Consider the following 21478-nt stretch of genomic DNA (forward strand, 5'->3'; position numbering starts at 1 on the left):
TTGGTTAAAAGGTTTATTCATAACAAGTAACATTACTTAGAGCTATTTAATCAAAATGAAGCCTCCTTATTTAGCAAGTAAAAGAGTACATTGTTTTAGCATCAGCTGACGTATCTCAGATGAGCCTTTTCTATTACTAAAATATTTATCAGCTCACATACAGGATGGATAAAATTATCTAATGCAAATCTTAGTTTCCCATACTATATAAATTTCATTAAAAAATATAAAAATTATATATATACATGTATTTGTATGTATCTCATATATATATATATATATATATATATATATATATATATATATATAGACAGTAGTAGATAGATATCAATATAGATATGCTTTCTATTAATTCCAGGTTTTGGACACTTACCCTGGGTCAAGCACTCCACAGGCATTATAGTATGAGCAGTTGAACACAGTGAAGCTAAGATACGTAGCTAAGATAGGTAGCTTGCAAGTCCAATGAAAGCATGTAACTAGCTGAGTAGTCAAAGTCAGCTTTGATTTTAAAGCAGTTTGTTCCCCTCTTCTAGCATATTCACTTTCCAGGCTTAATGAAATCCTTTATTAAGCTGGGAAAATAACCTTTCTTTAGGAATATAGGATGGTCCCAATTACTTCAAGTCAAAACTACATGTTCTTCAAAACTTCAAAGTCTCCTTTCAACCTTGCACCATTTTTTTTCACATTACATCTTGACTAAAACTCAAGAACATACCAATCTTCATGTAAAATACTTTATTAAAATCTCTGAATCTACTGATTTACCTCTTGTTTAGCCCTAGATTTCCTTTCTGTCAATCAACATCCAAACTTCTTTTAAAAGTCTGCTTTAAACACATCCTCCCAGCAAAACTTCAAAAAAAAAAAAACCCACACAAAAATCAAAATTCTTAGCTGTCCCTACTTTTGCATATATCTATGACACTAATTTCTTATTTTTCATTTCCATTTCTCCTGTCAACACCATTCAATTTTTCTGCTGTAGAATCATGTATATCTTCTACTGTATTCTTACTCAATCAACCCTCTATAAACTAAGCACTAATTTACTAAATCAATGTAACACAAACAGTATCTGTAGATTACACTTTTCTTTGAAGTAGAGGTATTTCATGCTAAGTTATTCATATTGGGGTCTATTGAATTTTGTGGCCTTTCCAACATCTATACAAAGATCTTATGACAAATTTGCAAGTTTCTAGGCTGTATGTGTGACATTGAAACAATGAGCCTGTATAGTTAATTGACATGTTCAAAGTCACAGCATCTTTGAATAAGAGATGAAGAGTATCCAATTAATATTGATGGCTAAATAATGAGATATTAAAGGCTGAAAGACACTAATAAATACTCAATGCAAAGACACCTGCTGAATTATCCCGGGGCAATGTATTGGGTGCAGCACCTACCATTTATTGTGATCAAGGCTCTGTTTCTATTGGCCTTTTATAAATCCCCAAGATCTTTCACTACTTAAGGAAATACCTTAAATGCTCGCAGTCCTCCTGGAGGAGTGATTTTATGCTAAATTAAGTTGTTGGAAGTGCTCTCCCACTGACTTCCATGCTCCAGAAACTGTAGCTATTTGAGGTATTCAAATTAGCAGTGCTTCTAGTGATAATGGGATCACCCCAACATCCAAGGACCACATGAACCTTGGGGTTGGCAGTGGAGAGATGAAAGAATTTTCAGGGTTACATCTCATGGGTGAAGAGAAATAGGACACTGGTGGCTACCTTTTGCAAATGTACAAATATAGAAAATAAATATATCATCATTTGGAAAACAAATAAGAATTCATATTCATTTGAGTAGACTGAGAAAATTCTTTGGAAAATTCTAAAAGTCTTATTTTATTTACCTGCCATTTTTTACATTTCTTCTTATTTTTTCTTTTTCCTCACTGAGTGCTGTGGTTATTGAAAATCAACTGCAAGATTACAACTGTGTCTTCTCTTATCTTTTATAGTGTATGTTATCTCTGAGTAGGTAACACTGCAATGAAGTGTTACCGAGCAATTGAGAATCTGTACCTGGAATAAGTGGCTATCACACAGTAGAAATGCTGGCAAATGGAATTGTTTATCATTGTATATAATGGGACAGCCAGCAATGGTTTGGTTTTGTGCTTTCTCTACCAGGAAGCTAAATTTAGAAACTATGTTTTTTCTTGGCAAGTAGCTCACTTTCAAGCTCCTGCAGGTTAAATATTCTTTAGAAGCTTCTCTGCAAAGGAGTTAACACTCTCTAGGGCTCCTCTAGCCCCTTCTTTTTTTAAAAAAATTATCTTTATTGTTGAAAACTGATGAACAAAATAGATCCAGAGGCTTCTTTGTAGTATGCTGTTGACTTTTAAAAAAGAGAGCGAATGCAAATAATCTCCAGGCATATCAAAAGGTGACCTATTTATATTAACAAATAAGAATATATTAAGAAAAATTCCTATGCTTATATGTTTGCAAGGTCCTTAAAATTATATTAAATATAGTCTCCATAGTTTTCCCTTTTCCATAATCTCATATAGATTGAATTATACAATGTGTGTAGTCTTTTCAGTACAGCTTCTTTTACTTAGTAATATGTGTTTAAGATCCTTTTATGACTTAATAGCTCATTTCTTTTTAGCACTGAATAATATTCCATTGTCTGAATGTACCACAATTTGTTCTCATACTGAAGTATATCTTGGTTGCTTCCAAGTTTGGGCAATTTTCAATAAAGCTGGTGTTTGTGCAGACATAAGCTGTCAACTCTTTTGTGTAAGTACCAAAGAGCATGATTGCTGGATCATATGACAAGAGTCTGTTTAGTTTTGTAAGAAACTGCCAAAGTGGCTGTGACATTCTGCATTCCCACCAGCAATGAATGAGAGCCCCCGCTGCTCCACATCCACGTCAGCATTTGGCATTGCCAGTGTTCCAGATTTTAGCCATTCTGACAGGTGTATAGTGGTATCTCATTGCTGTTTTAATTAATTTCATTTACAAAAATATTTTAATAATAGAGAAATATGGGGTGCTTATCAAATAATTTATTCTTCTTATTTTCTAATACATATAGAGAAAAATATTTCTTTTGTTTTCAACATCCCTTATATTGTCCTGGAATCCTATGCTTAACTTTCTTCTCCCACTCATTTCTCTTTATACCTTTCTTGATGGTTTCTTTTTAAATTGAGGTCCAATATTTAATCAGCTCACATTTTCACCATTTTTAAAATAAAAGTTTTCCCCCCACAAATACACATTCATATTTCATTCATTATCATTCTTTTTATGCAATCATTTATGAATTCAACACACATTCATTCAATGATGAATTAGTACCTGAAACAATGGTTGTGTTGAAAATATTAAAACTCATAGGAATGCATTCTTTAAGGAATTCAACATATATGTTAAAAGAATAATTACAATATAAGTAGTATACTAATAATAAATATAAATATAAATAGCTAACGTTTATCTATCCCCTACTATATGACAAGAACTGTACAGAATATTTAATAAATATATTTTAATTTTAAAAACAAAGCTATAAAATAAGTTATATGGCAGTCTCTATTTTAAAAACAATTAGGAAAATTAAGTGCTTTCCCAAGGAAACCCACTACTTACTATCTGGATAAGAATTCAAACACAGACACACTGGCCATAGTACAAGTGTCCTTCAACTAACTGTGCACACAGTTTTACCTTATGGAAGTGACTTTTTGAAATTCAAATGGATAGCAAGTTGTAGCAAGAGGATTATAACTCAGAATTCAGAATCCCAGCCTTTTGAATCTGGAAGGGAGTATATATCATATCTAGCTTCTCTATGATGTAAAAGAATGTTTCCCATACTGTGGATTCTATAAGTTCTCTGAATTTTCCTGCTTATGGTAATTTCTCATGTATATAAGTACATCTAGCCCCAGCACACCAACTTAAATATGGTAAGCTTGCTTTCAATAAATGTTTTTCAGAAGGATCAATGAATTAGAGAGATTCATCAGAAATGACTAAATAAATATTTATAGAGCTATTCAGAATATACAATTTGTGTGGAATGCTAATGTCACCATTGTAACTAGCTAGTTATTAGCATTAATAATAGGAAAGGAACAAAGGGAAGGACAGGCATAAGCATGGTCTTCTGGAGAGCTTCACCAGGATGCTGCAATTTTACACTCCCCACAGGGAACCACTTTTCAATGTAAAGCTGCAACTTTACATTCCCTACAGATCACTGGGGGGAGGGATCCAACAAAGGGGAAGATGGGTGCATGCACAGTAAAGTCAGGGTGATGCAGGGTAAGTGCTTGCCTGTCAGTCTAACCTGGGAACAAAAAAATTGGCTAGAGGGGTTGGAGCTGCTGCGAGCATGCAAAACCTTGAAAAGTTACAATCTGCACACAAAGGATTTGTCTTTCTCCTTCCCCTTGCTTCACTCTTGCTTCCTTGCACTCACTTGTTCCATGACCCATGCTAGCCCACCATGTGGCCCTAGAAGTTGCACAGCTCATGCAATGACTTGCAATGGACTGCAGTTGGGAACACAAGCTAAGTTAGCCGGATGCTAGATTCCACTGTTCAAATATTGAATGGATGCTCTGGACAGTGGCTTTGATTCTAGCTCTGCTGAAGACAAAATGGGACTTTTCCATGGCCGGATGGAGAGGGAGATGGGACCTTGGAAACTCAGGGGTTTAGTTCTACAGAAATAAAGCTTTCCACATTACCTCATCCTCCCATGGGGACCTCAAGAAATTCTCATTCCCAAAGTACCCCAAGAATACCACCTCCACCAGCAGCAAATGGGGGCATGGAGAGCACCCCTTTGATAACACTAATATTTGTTGAAACATGGTAGAACTTGAGGACATAAATAAAGGGGGGAAAAAAGAAAACCAGCGGAATATTTTCCCCCTTATATCATTATAGTCTGGGGGTCCTGGAGTTTGATATTTACCAGGAACTTCTCTCCACAAATTCTTTCTCCATACACACTTATATCTACACCTTCACATATGTGACCCAATACTCACAAATTTCTTCCTCCATTTCAATTTCCTTTTTAGTCCTAAATTGTCCTCTTTTCTCATTGACTGACTAGATATTTCCATTTGAGTATGCCACAGGAACATTAAAGAAAGCACATGCAAAATAATCTTCAATATGTTACTCTCCAAAGGATCCTTTAGCTCTATTCTTCTCAGTTAAATAGATAATCATCACCACATTCTATCATAATGCTTTCCTCTCATATTCTTTGTGTCTTGTCATCATAGCCACACAATATCGTGGATTGTACATAAAGTCATTCAACACAGGACCTATTATCTAATCTTATTCATACTCCCCACCTTAAAATTACTTATTTCTCAACTGAGAAATATATTTGTTTTTCTGTGCTTCTGTCTCAAATTATCTCAGAATTATGCTATTTTTGTCACCATAATTCATTGATTAGAGCATGTTACTATTCATCTGTTAGTCCCAGCCTTTTTCTCTCTTCCCTGCCAAAATTTTCAAAGATATTAGAGTTGCTAGTCCATGTTTTTAAGGAAAAAATGTGCAGCCTTTTTGGGTTGCTGATGCTGTGTTAGCAAAATAATGCAGCTCTAAAAGATTTTCATGACAAACCGAACAGGAACACTATCTGACAAAACACCCCCGGACATTTATTTAACCATCAACGCAGGTTATTTAAGAAATAATTATATAATGAAAGTAATTTTTAAAGAGAATATAATTACAAAAAAATCCAAAGTAGACTCTACTAGGCCAGTAGTTTAAAAATAGGGAAACAAACAAAACTATATCAAATTAAAGTAGAACTGTATTCTTACTGAATTTTATAATGGAGAAAGCTGAAATATAAATATAATGGGATTTCTAAAATTCTGTTCTGGGAAGTCCATGATGAAAGCAGTGTTGCTAAGAATCTCCACCAAAGAAGAAATAGGAGAGGGAAAGGAGAGAGGAAGGAGGAAAGAGCAGAAAAGCAGAAGGGGCCGGAGGAAGTGAAAAGGGAGGAGGGAAAGAAAGAAAAACAAAGGAAAGGTGATCTAAGGTGACAAAAGTTTAAGGAAATTATTCTTGGTTAAGGTGTTCTCCAAGATTTGTAATGCACATGTTTCCCATATAACCAAGGTGTCAATAATTTTTACTTTAAATATACCCAAGACTCCAATAATTCTTAGCACACAAATTTATCTTTGTCAAATCTATTTTTTTCCACATACAACAAAAATCCTTTTTGTCATAAAAATTACTTCATACAAACCTTTTTGGAATTGATAATAGATCAATTCCCTAGATCATTTGTTTGTTGCCCCCCTTTTTTTTAGGTAGTAAAATCTCTTTGAATCTCTAGCAACCAGCAGAGTACTCAGCAAGTATGCCATCCTTGTCATCATTTAAAATGTCTCAATCTTTATTCTAAGCTAAATTCTAAAATTGCTTCCTCCAGGAAGCTTTTCCAGACCCATCACACCTGGTGAGGTCTCCTGTCCTACATGCTTTCCTTGCTCTATGTACTTTTTCCCCAAACCCCCTAACACAACTTTAACTAAACAATTAGTAATGGCATTATCAGCATCATTTTCCCCTAGAGAATGGGAAGAGGAACTAATTCTGACTTACTGATCATTGTACCCATAGTTCACAGGATTTGATAGATACTCAATAAGAAACTGTTATTGACTGAATCAAGACACTGATGTTCAGAGAAATGTGACCACCTCCTATGGAACAAGCTAATGAGTGGCAAGTTTAAGCAAGAGTTCAGGTTTAAAACACAGCTCACAACTCTTTCTTTTAGACTTAACCGTTTTCTTTAAATCTGGTAACCACATGGTACTTTTGGCTATTTCAATTTGAATTTAAGTTAGTTAAATTAAATATAATTAAAATTTTAGTACCTTATTTACACTAGCCACATTTCAAATGCTCAGCGTCTTATGTGGCCAATGGCTAGCGCACTGAAAGGTGGAGAAGAATCTTTTCAGCTTTGCAGGAAGTTCTATTAGACAGCACTGCTCACACTTGACTCTATCAAAAAAGTATAATATAAAAATAATAAATTAGTCCTCTCATTAAACTGAAATATTAATCATATCTATTATAACGATGTACCTAGCTTGGAATTCTTTATTCTTAAAGACAGGTATTATTTTTTAAAAATCTATAAAAATTTCAAAAATATCACTTGAGCAGTAAACTTAAACTTAACAGTCTTAATATACAGCTTAAAATAATATAAATATGGCAATGTGAAAATGACAAGAAGCCTCTGATTTATCTCTGCTGATGACAGACAGTAAGAAATTAGGTTCAATTTGATAAGAGAAATTTAATTAAGACAAATAAAGTGACATAGCTTATGTCTACAAAGCACAATGTAAACTGAAGATTGGGTTAATTTAATCATTGTGGATAAGCCAAATAAATAGAAAGGACAAAGAAATGCATTATGACCTCCAATACTAATTTGGGATATGTAAATTGACTCTATTATCTGGTTAATAAAACAATTATTAAAATTAGTACAAGCAAAGCCAAGGGCTTTTGGACAGTGACAAGGTATATTACAGAAATAAAAACTGACTCCTTACTTTGGGAAAAACATAAATAACAGAAAAATATTGCTCTAAATTTAAGAGATATCCTTAAAATAAATTTCGTTTCAAGAAAATATTGATAAAAATCCAAATGATTATATAATTTTTAAAAATGTTGTAATGTGAAAGTGATTTAATGAGTAGAAATGGGTTTAGGTTTTTTGGGAATGAGGCAGATTAAGGAAACAAGGAACAATTAATTTCACCACATTTTATGCTATCAAATTGAGAAACTCTTTAACAGACTTTAATTGGAGGTTTTGATTGCACTGACCTAAAACTGGTCAATGGCCTTAACGTGTAAAACATTTTCCTTTCTTAAATCATTTGAACCAAACATTATTAGATTAAGACTTTTTAGTTATTCCATTCCATTTACTAATAAGCAACCACATAATTGTTAGTAAAGTCATAATTTCATATATACATATTTTTGTTTCATTATTTTTATACTTTTAGAACTTAGAATGATGAAGAGGAATGTGAAAGAATATAAATGAAGTTCCAGATATTAATATGAAAACATGAATGTTTATCATTGCTTTAATAAAAACAAATGATTTTTAAAATGTGTTTTCTAAAATATTTCAATTCACTCATTAACACCTCCAGAATACTATAGATAGATTAGTTAATGTGATAACTACCACCTAATTTAAGGTTCTAAGAAAATAAACTTTGTCTGCATAGTGAGTGAAATCATGGCTACTATGATAAAAGGTGATTTATTACAGCTGCATCTTCACTCATGATCCCTTCACCAAAACAACACTAAAAGCTTAAGCAGTTTATACTAGTCAGGAAAATTGTGAAAAAAATGCTTACTATTAATTTAAATAAAATAATGACTCTGAAAATTGCTCTTTCTAATTTTGGATCATTTGTTCAAAATTAAGACAGTTAATTAATAGTTAGCATTCAAATCCTGGCTTGTTGAAAAACGTAAATGGCTGTCCTGATATTCCTTCAAAAGTCAGTCACTTAACTATCATCTTTGCACTTTTCCTGTGTCTTCCTAGAGGATCAGGACAACTTTCTTCTGGCTTTCCAACTATGATTTCCAACTCAAGAAATGTGTTTTCCGTAATTTCAGATACAATTGTGGTTGTAAACTGTCTCCTTATTAAATATCCTTATAAGAAAATAATTATACAGTAAAAGAAAAGCAACACAATCACCAAAAAGGAATGATGAATTACCGCTTTCAACAATTAAGTCATACCAACATTTCACTGCATATGGTTTTCCTGAGAATGAAACTTCTATAAAAAGCGGTACTTGGATTTCTTAGCATGAAATGAGTCTGACTGGACATAGAAATATTTTTACTTATGCCTTTGGTTAGTAATAAAAACTTTAAATGCTTAGTTTACGGCTGTCAAAAGAGAAAATATAAGAGATCTTTTCTCTCGGGAAGTGTGAAAAAACAGGAGCAGATTTTTTAAAAAAATACAATACTAAGTGACAGGCTGAATGGCTATATTTAAAATGCCATTTAATTTTTCTCATTAATGTTTCTCATAATTATATTATCTTCATTCATTAAATTATAGAAGACTGTCAGTGGAGAGAACAACTCTGGTAATGAAAGGAAGGGGCAGAAATAAACTAGACAGTTACTTCCTCTTAGCCTTGGTCTTGCCAACTCTTCATTCACATTTGCCACCTTTCAGTTACTTGCTACCTTTTCCTCTTAAGAGTTTACATTTTCAACGGGAAATTTTAATCCTGTGAGGCCCAAACCTGACGGAGACCTCGGTGACCTTTATTTCTCTCTCACTGCGACACTAGATAATTCTGTGATCTCCCTCTTTCATTCAGTTCCCACTGCTGTGCAGTTGCTTGTGTAGGATCCAGGGACCTAGTAGAAGACTACACTCTGTCGCCTTCTCTGCGACAGGAGGGTGTGAGGATGATCCGCAGTAAAGGGGCAGATCAGGACCCTTGAGGCGGAGCAGGAAGCCTGGGGTCTCACGCAGACTGTGTTTGACTGGAAGCAGGCGAAGGGAAATCAGCTTCCTACCAAAGGGTCAAAGGGCACCCCTGGTCCCCGAGGGGGGTGGCCGTAACTGAACCGAGTCGCCGGTCTGATCGTTTGGAAGTCCACTGGGACGCGCTTTCTCCTGCCTGTGGAGTAGCGGCATCGGCGCCGTGCAGCCCCCGGTGGTCCCTGCTCGGGGACCTTGAACATCCCTCACCTGGGCTCCTTCACAATGTCGAGGCGACGCTTACGAGCTCACAAGCAGATTTAGTGACAAAGTTTTATGTCCCATCACATCGATGCGTATCGCCTCGTGTTCAACAGAAGCCGAGCTAAAGATAAGCAGCGCGTTCCCGATGATCTTCCGAGATTCGCTCCTCGCTCCAGGCTTCCCGTTCCGGCCGACACCAGCACTCACATCTCTCTAGGTCAAACACTCGGGTCATCTTGCGGAGCAGGTTCAAGGCCGCGCTCGTAATTAATAAGTAATTAAGCCCAAGGCCTAGGGTGTCCTATATATAATGAGACTGAGGTGATTGTTAAGTCCTAAACCTATCATGAAAATAAAAAGTAGCATACCAATTATGTGTGAGCTGACACTTAAGATGTCTCAGCTGACAGTTGTCAGATAAGTGACATATTGTGAATGTAAGACTTTCAAGGCAGCCTTGCAGCTTTATTAATCCATTCAATTCCCATAACACGAGCCAGAAAATATTTTAAAAATTGATTCCATGTTGGATTTGATTTAAAATATATTTTCAAACTGTCACAATCCGTGATACAAATATATTGGAATAAAGCAAAGTTCTATTTATCCCACTTAGGTTGTATGAATCAATCACTGCTTATTAGAAAATAAATGCAACCTGACTGACTAATGCAAGTTAAGCAGACATTAACTTTAAACTGAGGAGTTTGACATGATTACACACACACACACACACACACACACACACACTTAGAATATTATTGCCATATATTTCATTTCCCCTTTGCTGTTTCCATGGGGCAACAAAATTAGTGCTCATAGAAAAAATATTTCAGGGGCACTTTTCATTCTAGTTTGTAGTTGTATAATTAAGCTAATATTATTTATAATAAATATTTATCATATTTATAAAATCATCTTCTTGTCACTGGGACTGAATGATATGAAAAAGGCAACCTGCCATCTGCTGTGTTACTAAAGATGCAAAAATCTATCATTGCCAATGCTGTCATACAGTTTTTAACGTTTTCTTTTTAATGTAAAATTTCAGAAAACATGTTTACTTGGTTTGAGGACGGCTTTTAATCTTCCAGGTGAAAAACATGATGAGTAGAATGGGAATAACCTGTATTTCTCCAAAGCCTCATTTACGTCAATTGCTTAGCTTAGTAATATATTTTGAGACTTTTAAACAGAAATACATGCTGAAAACAAATTCCATTTCAGCGGTATTTCAGATAATGATTTACGTAACTATAAATTAAATAAACGATTCTGAATATTATCAACTATTTCCTTTGATATAAAAAATTTAAGGGAAGAAAAATACAATTAAGAAATGTGTCCTATACTATTTGGGCATCATCTGCCATAGGCAGAAACAAAATATATTAACTGAAGAGTAGAGAGTATAATGACATTTCTGTAAGGATGTAAGAAATAAAAACATAATTTTCTGGGTTTTTTTTAAGTGACTCATGTTGCTATTATTTTTTTAGTTCCCAGGATATCACAGACTTTTTCTTCCATAAACTAACAGATACAATTTTTAAATATATATATTAAATTTCTTAAGTATTTTAGTACTTTTATAATATGTATACTATATTCTCAGAATGATTTTGCTATTTTTTTCAAAATTAATATTTAGAAGTCATATTATCTAAAATAAAATATAATTTTAAAGAAGATATCACTGCAATTGCTCTTAAAAGACAACTGAATTAACAAAAGAGTTTTTTAATGTTAAAAACAATGTAAATTTGCTTTGGAAACAAGAAAAAGATTTCATACACATGCCACAAATACTTCGTGAAATTTCTCTAGGTATAGCATAGAAAACAACTGGTGGACAGAAAACACTAGGGACCTTCTTAGGATTCTCCCTTGAGAACACTGCACTGTTTGGAAACATGAACAGACACGAACCCTCCAAAGCACTAACATCCTCCAACAAATCAGTGAGGGCTAAAGGGCAGCTGAACCCAGGGCCTAACAAACAAGATGAATGACCTAAACACTAAAGGTATAATCAAAGTACAACTAAAGTCTCCTTCCACCGACCCCCACGTTACGTAAGTACACCTGTTCCACAGAATTCATTCTTTCCTTCCCTTGGATGGAATCTAGAGCATGATACCAGGATTATTCCAGTTACTTTTAGAGAATTAAACTTCTGTTTACTTTAATCAAGAGAAATTTTATTTTAGTTCAATCTAGTTTTGTAATTAATATATCCAGTCCTGTGTAGAAACGAAACAATAATAAAAAAACACACATATATTTTTAACTTAGACCTTTTTCTTACCCGCATCCAAAATTCTCTCACTACCTTCAGAGATGGCAAGAGGAAGAAAGTGGGAAGAGAGATCATAAGTGAGTGGCAGGAAAGCTCCACTTGGGCAGCGCCCTGGAGATCTAGCATTGCCGCCCTGTGGGCATGAGTGCTCTCTGGAGCTCGCCTTTTCTCTGGGGTGCACTATGGCAAGCCTTCCGAGTGCCCCCCTCCACTCTAAAATCACCCGGATGCCTTGCTTGTGGTAAAGTCTACATACACAGATGTGTCTTTTTATAGACCAATCTGCTGGTTACTTGAAAGCAATGTTTAAGCCTCTGAGCATCTCAGGGTATGCTTCTAGCTTCTTCCCAGTGACGTCTCCCAGCTTTCTCAAACGAATCAGGGTGTCTTTCTTTCAAGGGTCCTTGGAAAGCAGTCGCCATCCTCTGCTCTGGGAAACGCTGGATAGGTAGGCATCCTCCATTCAAGCTACCTCTAGTCTGTCCATGGAACAACTGCCAGGCCTAAACTCTCAGCCTCTGGAATACTTAAATTTGAGTCCAACGTGTCTGTTGTGTCCTTCAAGTTCAAGAGACTTACTCATGCCAGTTCTCTAAGCAGACACATCAAAGCTGCTCTCCCTAGGCTGTGGGTCCACAATTAACTAAATCACTTCCCCCCCACCCCGAATATCCATCTCTCTCACTACTTTACTTTGAACATTTTATAACTTCCAAAGAGTATATGTTTCCTAAACTTTTCCAGGACATTTATTTTGGTGTCAATTATATGATGTAATAATTTGGGGTCTTTTGCTAGTGCAAAACAGCATCCGAAATAATGTATCGATAAATACCTGAGGAAGAGCATTTTTTCAGAAACATCAACTGACTACAAAGTACAATTGTGTTGCTTTCACAATAAGAATTCTCATTCACCTCAAATGTCATGTCACAAAAAAGAAACAAAAAGCATGATAGAAAAAGCAAAATTTAAAGAGAGAGGGAAAAATAAATATTTCCAGGGGATCATATGTATAATGCCTTAAATACATTTATTGCTTTATTAATTTTTTATTCAGGTGCTATGGGACGAACATTTCACTGTAACTATTTTACACTAAAATCCAATAGAATGCTTGAAAAAGACAACCAGCATTTACAGATTGAACAAGAGTTTTCAATGATCTTGGAGCAGAATTAGGTACCCCTTTCATATACAAGCGAATGAAATCTGAAACTCCTTGTTTCGAATGCATTATGAATATGCCTCTTTACAGGAAGCACACAAAGGCATCTCTCCTTTCATTCCTCACTCCATTAACTCCCTGGACAAAAGACGCCTGCAGATCTTGGGAGGGTTCAAAGTCTTTCCTTTGAATGTTTCAGATACGCTGAGCTGTGAGAGTGGGCGTGTCACATCAATTTCACTTGGATAACAAGTATTTTAAAAAAATAACACTTCCTTACGTGTCCACAGACTCTAACGTAAAATCCTACTGAGTGTGTCTGACCAATTCCAGTTTCTACTTTGAAATAAAAAAGAAATCAGAAAATAACTTTGAAATGAAATCTGTTATAGTTAAATGAGACAATTAAATGTCTACAAAACAGCCTGGCTATAAAAAAGTAAAATTATAATATTAACTCATTGAAAATAGAATGAACAAGACATCTGTAGCAGTGTTCTCTTTAGTTACAGAAAAAAGGTTGGAGATATTTCACAATTATTATTTTTATGGCATCTTTCTAAAATGATAATAACCTCTTTCAAAGCTCATCAAAACCAGAGAATTAAAATAACTTTACAGCATGTTCTACATTATTTTTCAGCTCTCCTAAGGAAAGTGACCTTCCAAGTTTGTGGCATGTTCTTACCATCCATCAGGTATTAGATTTATATTTGATATTTCCATAAGAATGAACATGTAAACGCTAAAAATTACCATGGCCAAAAGACAAATGTGGATGTCCCTCTAAAGTCTGCTCATGCAAGGTCTTTTCTCACCCTCCCTTATCCAGTTGCTCATGACAAAAGCATAAAGATTATATTTATTCAGCTTTTCTTATCCTTCATATTGATTTATTTTAGCAGATTTTTCCCATTCCAATTTAAAATCACATTTTCACTGTCTACCTTTCCCTCTTTCTTAGTTCTACTCTAATCTTGCACTATGTCTACTGCAATAGTTTCTTAACTTGGCATCCTGCCTCCATTCTCGCCCAGCTGATCAAATAATTCTTTAAAACAAAAATTATGCCCAGTGGTGAGAGTGTCAGCCTGAGCACTGAGGGGTCATGGGTTCAATTTTTGGTCAAGGGCATGTACCTTGGTTGCAGGTTTGATCCCAGGCCCCGGTGGGGGCGTGTGTGGCAGGCAACCAATCCACGTGTCTTTCTCCCATAGATGTTTCTCTCTCTCTGTCTCTCTCCCCTCCTCCCTTCCGCTCTCTCTAGGAATCAATGGAAAAAGTATCCTCAGGAGAGGATTAACAAAAACAACAAAAAACAAATATAAATTATACAATGCAATTTATCTGTCCCAAATCCGTAAATGTCTTCCATCTTATTTCAAATAAAATTTAATCTTGCTCTGGCTAACAAAGTGTGATTTACCAATCTTGGAAGAACTGCATACTATCATAGATCTATATATGACAATTTTGAGAGAAAGTACAATATTTGGTATTGGTATTGTAGTTTTCATTAATCCATGAACATTTGGTATTTAAAATTAATACATTACCCCAAATACGGAAGCTATTTATCATTTTGAATATAAGATATAATTACTGAACTAAATTAAGAAGCAAAAGTTAAAACTAAAAAAGCCACTTTTTGGAAATCCTTAAATGCATGTTCAATAAAAACAAAATGCAGTTGGTAACACATAATTTACTCTCTGAATTATCCTACTCTCTCATCAAAACTTGCAGTGTATGGTATGATGGGGAAGAAAAATCTGAATTTACCTTTATTTTAGTCAGAAATTAAGAAGCTTCATTAATTGGTTAGCTCAATTTTCATTTTGAAATTAAACATGATTCCTGCCTTAAAAGGACAATAACTTTTTCATAAATCATGGCAAAATATCACTTAAGTATTGGTTCTCTTGGGGAAAAAACTAATTAGTAACGTTTGCCAATTTCTGATCTATAACTCCCAACACGGCTGAATCCAAGTTACCAACCTGACATCACTGAACAGAGTATAGAGTTGGCAAGAGCTATATAGTAGCACCTCATTATATAGTATTTCTGCCATATAAATACAATAGATAAAAAACACTTAAAAACAGATAATAACAAAATGTAGTACAATAATTAGAAACAAAAAGTAATGTTTATTATCAATGTTTTATATAACTAAAAATAATCAGATTAAATTATACTTAATTTTAATAATGGCTGTGTTTAATACCTACTTTGCAGAATTCCTAAGAATTTAAGAATCACCTCTAATGAGATAAAATGAACTGACTCCTGCACACCATTCCTTAGAAATCCAAGACTTCAAAGTGAGCTTTCTGCAGGTCCTGTGAATAAAGAGACTCAGTATATTTTACACATATTTGTTAGCTTTATCTGGCCTACCCATTTTGAGCATTTCAAGAATGAGAGTTATGTTATACTATGTAATACGTTTAAATAGCACGGAGCTGAACATGTAACAGTTATCCTATAAAACAGATTTTTAAGTACATCTGTGACCTGCTCCTTCTAGCTCAAAAAGTTTTTGAATAGAAAGAGCATTTCTGCAGAAGACTTTAAAATCTATGAAAGTTAAATCTCATTCAAATTATATTCATGATATAAATGAATTAGCTCATGCAAGTTTCAATTCTGACATAATTTATGCAAAATCCTGACATATTTTCCCTAACTTAAGATACATGTCACCTAAGAGTGCAGGATCTCTGCTTGGCTGACATTTGCGGGAACTTCAAGGTAAAAAGACAAGTGTGGTAATCATAGCAAAGTAGATCAAGAGGGCGCACAACAGTTTTGAGTAAGCTTGGGAGTTCAACTTGTTTGATCTCAACTGAATTATTTATGATTTAAAAAATTTTCTTCTTTGTGTGTGCAGTGGAAGCTATTCTTTCTAAAATAAAACCAGAATTAAATTACCTCCTGAAAATGTTGAGTCCTTCCCCTGACATTAAAGCTATCAGATATCCTAGGTGTTGGCCTAGATTCTGTAAGTTTGCGCATGAGAGGAATTCATACAAATCCAAGTTAGTTTCCTTTGCCAAACAAGTGCCCCTATAATTGCCAGGGGGTACATTCCAAACGCTACATGCCTGAATTAGCTTCCTAGGGCTGCCATGACAAATACCACAATCTGGGTGGCTAAGAGTAACCAAAATTTATTGTTCTAGAAGTTAGAAACTTCTTTGAATTCACCGTGTCAGCAGGGCCATGCTGTCTTTGAAATCTTTAGGAGAAGAATCCTTCTCTGCCTCTTACTGGCTTCGTTGGTTTGCTAGCAACTCCTGGAGTTGCTTGGCTTGCAAGTGCATCATTTCCATTTCTGCCTCTACTGTCGCATGGCTGTCTTTTCCTTGAGTGTGTCTATCTTCTCTTCTTATAAAGACAACAGTCATGTTGGATTAAGACCCACTCTAACGACCTCATCTTAACTTGATGACACCTACAAAAACCATATTCCCAGAAAGGCCACAATTACAGCTACTGGGGTTAGAATTACAACATATTCTTCTTGTGAACACAATTCAACCTATAACAATGCCTTACAAAGTACAGGCTGCCCCGTCTCTAGTAGAGGAATAAATTCCCCTTGGATGTACCACAGATTTAAGATGACAGGCCAACTATTGGGGATTTAATTATTACACAATAACTATTATGAAAAGGTAACACCACAAAATTGACATTATCCTTTTCAAATTTAATACATAATGCATATTTTTAGATATTTTAACTTTACATTTTAGTTTACAATTATATTTCAGTAATAGTTTATACATTCAAATTAAAATGACTTTATATTTAATGTGAGGTTCAAAAATGTTTCCATTCGATTGCTCTTTTTAATCTATTTCCATTATAGTTAATCATGTTTCCTGTTCATTACAAATTTAAAAAAAAATCTGAATGACAGAAAACATGATTTTTTTATCTATTAAAACCTGCTCCCTTTTATGCACCTTGAATAAGTATATCCATTTAATAGCACTATAAAATGTTGGCATGAGTGTAATGAGATCATTAATTTTACTGCTATAATCATGGTATGAGGCTAAACTGTACCCTCAGCAAGGAAATGAGTTTCCAACTGTTTCAGGTATCTGTCTGAGACTTTCACTGTACAATGTGTACTCCTTTGTAATTGAAGAATTAAATATCTACCATTCATGTTTTAGTTTTCAACTTAAAAAAGACATTTTATCATATTAGGTCAGGAAGCAAACTTTTGTGCTTGCCCATCTTTTATTTTACTTTTTAGGCTTGTTTGATGTGTACAATAAAACTTATGAAATTTCACTTAATGTTTTATTCTTACTTTAATGCCAAAATTAAGATTGCAATCATTATGTAGCTTATATAATCTTATAGAAATAATGAAAATTTAATATATTTCAACATTAAAATGTATGGCTATGCTTTCTTTAATCACAGTATAAATAAAAAGTTAAATCAGACATTATGCCAAAAACTGAATTACTGTATGAGCAAAGAGTAGTTAAGGAAAGTATGAAGGCTATGGATGTCTCAGTTGATATGGTTCATACATTTTTGATAGTTAATAAGATGCATGTGACTATGATAAAAAAAACAAAAACATACTTTGTCATAAAGCTGCAGCATGTAGAGGAGAAAATCATAGTCCTGTAGAGCACATTAGAAAAGTCAAAGAAAAAAAGCACAGAATAATGAATTTAAGAGAATGAAATAATTGATATATAAAAAAAATGTTTTTTTGAAAGGGCACAAGTAAACAAAAATGGAGGTGTGATATTATTTAGTTAATGTTGAATTACCATTCAAACTTTTGAAATTCAGCTAAAAAATTACTCATAATTTAGTAAATGCAATAAAAAAGATGGAATGTTAACTTTTCACTGATGGGAGAGAACTTTAAGAAGTTTCATAATATCTAGTAATATCAAGAGCAGAAGAAACGAGACTGTTCATAATCTTTTAGTAATCACTTAAATTGATGAAACTTTTCATGAGAGCAGTTGGCAGTAATTAGCAAAATTTAAATATGCTCTATTTTTTACCCAGTGACCATAAGAAGTGAGTACAGGATACTCATTTTATTACTGTTAGGAAAAGAAGTGTATTCAAGTGAGGGCTACTAGTTAAACACATTATGGGTTGTCTGTAGGTGAAAACAAATAACAAAATTCATGAAAGACTGAGGCAGATCTCTAATGAAAAACATATACTCCAAGACATATTAGAGAACATAGTAAGGTACAGAACAGTGTGTGTACTGCAATTGCCTTTGCGAATATAATTTTTAAATTCAATATCAATGATACATATAAACCTTCAGGAAAGGACTGAGCTGAGAGTGATGGGAGAGCCCATATTTAACTGCATATAATAGCCCTCTACTTATTTATTGCTTATTATGAATTTATTTATTTACTTATTTCAATGGTGGTTTCCTGGGAGATGATCTTGATGATCTTTCTAATTGTTATCATTATACTTTACCATTTTTATTGAAATTTATTAAACTTTACATAAAAATATCAATAGTAAAGAGTAAGGAAAAGGTATTTAATAAATATTGCTGAAACATTTTAACAAAATTGAAAAAAAATCAATGAAAGCCTTACTTCATGTACAAATTACTTCATTCTACACATTCAGTAATTCCAGATGAATCAAAGACCACGTAGAAACCAACTGAAATACAGTTGCACTGTGACATCCTTTTGAGTTAATAAAGCTACTGTAATAATCATAACCTGCATGTCTTTTTCAATATGAACTACTTTTGCCAACCCCTGTATATTATAAGGACTACTTATGGAATACTGAAAGAAAGATAGCTAGTGAATCTTAGAGGTTTAACAGAAATGACAAAAATAACCCCCCAGAGCTATGCACACTGTTTTCAGTATTAGGTATATAGATTTAAAACTATAAAAATTTTTAATGTCTATTCTTTTTCTTTAATGTAAAACTTATAGTAAAACATTATATTCAGTAGATATAAAATAGATACAGCTATAGGTAAATGGACATACACACATGTGATGGATACTGTTTTAGATACAGATATATACATGCTCATATGTTCTTCAAAGTAGTGAAATAATTACAATATCTGATATATTGGAAATAATAAGAGTTTTCTCATGTAAAACATCCCTTTCTTTTTTTTTCACACATCTGAATTTTTTGTAACTGTTTATAGTTCTGATATAACTTTTAGTCAAGTACCATTTCCCTAACTTGCCTGAGGATTAGGATTATCTGGAGTACTTAACAAATATTCACATTATTGGGCCCTAACTCTGATAAACAGAATCAAAATCTTATGAGGGTGAGGGGCTGGGACAAGTGTCATCATCAAACAATTAGGTAAACCCATTATTCCTAAATGGCATGTGACCTTACAGAGCACCTCAAAGTATACCCAACATGAAGTGGGAAGCAAACATATTTTTAATAAATTATTGAATGGGTCCTGTATTAGTTTGCTAGGGTTGCCATAACAAATTACTTTCAACTGAGTAGCTTAAACAGACATTTTTTTTGTCTTGCAATTCTGGAGGCTTGAATTCCAAGATCAGGTGTCAGCAGGTTTGCTTCCTTCTGAGGACTGTGAAAAAGGGTCTGATTCAGGCCTCTGTCCTTGACCTGTGGATGTTTTTGTTTTGTTTTGTTTTTTCTCCTTATGTCTCTTTATAGTTTCCCTCTATGCATGTCTGGATCCAAATTTTCTCTTCCTATAAGTGCATAAGCCCTATTCGATCAGGGCCCATCTCAGTGACCTCATTTTAACCTGAACATCTCTGTAAAGACCCTATGTCAGGTAAGATCACATTCTGTGGTACTAGGGGTTGGGACCTCACCACAGGAATTCAGAAAGACACAACTGAACTCATAACAAGTTCAATGGCAAATATTTATTTTCCAATGGCATTCATCTATGTTTAATTCACTATTAATAGGTAGTCACTTTCATTTCTTTCTAAACTTCCTTCCTTCTACCATTATGAAAGGATCATATACATGCAGAGGTTAACTGTAATCAAGTTCAATGTGCTCAGGCAATTTCTAGGTTAGGAAGCACAAAATCCATAGTGTATAATCTCATAGAGAAATTTCTAATTTGTTTCTGCCAAAACTTCAGTGTTGGGGTAATTCCTCAAAGCCCAGCAGCAATTCTCCTTCCCCATTTGACATAAATATGTGAGAAGTAAGTCTGCACATCTTTTCTTTTCCCTTAAGATAAGAGAATAAAAACTGCCTGTAACCCTGGCAGAGGTGAAAAGATCAAAGACAAGGTAGAGCCTTCTGGCAGGGAATCTTTTGTCATGATGAATAATTAATGAGCGCCTCAGAACACAGTCTGCTGCTCCTGAGCACCCAGCCTCCACATGCCATGGGATACAGATCTCAAGTTGTAAAGGATTCTTATTTTATAAGCAAACACCTTGAGAATCAGGGTTTAGATTCTGAAGTTTGATCTTATGTAATTTACTTAAAAATCATGGATTCTGGAGGTCATAGGCAACTATCGTTTTCTTAATTTGGATGCACTTTTATTATTGATACTTTAAAAATCTTTACTCTTATCTCCCTTTATTTTCCTATTTTGTGAATAATTGATACGATTCTTCCCCTCCATTTTTAAGATCTAATAATGGTTCTCAGATTATTTGACAGATATGAAGATATAATATCTACACACCCAAGCTATTAAATACAGGGCGTTTCTCAGCCCTCAGCTTCCTTGTTCCTTTGTCCCTCCGCCATACTTGACTGTCAAAACCCTATTTCTTGTCTTATCCAACATCCCTGCTACTCTTCATCTATATCTGTACAACTAAATTTGATGGAAGAAAAACACACAACCACAGTAACTATTCTCACTTTAAATTCATCTTCCTGAAGTATAGCATTTTTGCTACCTGAAACTCAAGTAGATTTCCCTACTCAAAGGAAAGGAAGCAACATCTTTTCTCTTGTCAAACTTCTAGTGTACTCTTCATCGTCTCGCCTGATGACCTTTATCTTTATTTTCTGGAAAACAGGAAGCATTCCAAATAAAAATTGCACATGTACGCCCAACACCCCATCTACAAACTCCCTGTGTGTATGTACATCCGCGTGTCTCTCCCTCGCTTTCTATTCAAATGGAAGAGCTTGTCACGCTCTCCTCTCAGCCCAACTGCCTCTCTCCTTTGTGC

General features: G+C 34.4%; 1 protein-coding gene across 1 annotated transcript in view; it reads right to left on the minus strand.

Annotated features, from left to right (window-relative positions):
• The window catches only part of CDH12 (cadherin 12), a 661533-nt gene that overhangs the window by 390824 nt on the left and 249231 nt on the right, over positions 1–21478 (minus strand). Inside the window, exon 3 of the mRNA XM_081131650.1 lies at positions 6914–7043. The gene's annotated coding sequence lies outside the window, so the exon portion shown is untranslated. The remainder of the gene's footprint in view (positions 1–6913; positions 7044–21478) is intronic.

This window comes from Miniopterus schreibersii (assembly GCF_964146895.1).
Source record: "Miniopterus schreibersii genome assembly, chromosome: 3".
In the NCBI taxonomy this organism is placed as follows: Eukaryota; Metazoa; Chordata; class Mammalia; order Chiroptera; family Miniopteridae; genus Miniopterus; species Miniopterus schreibersii.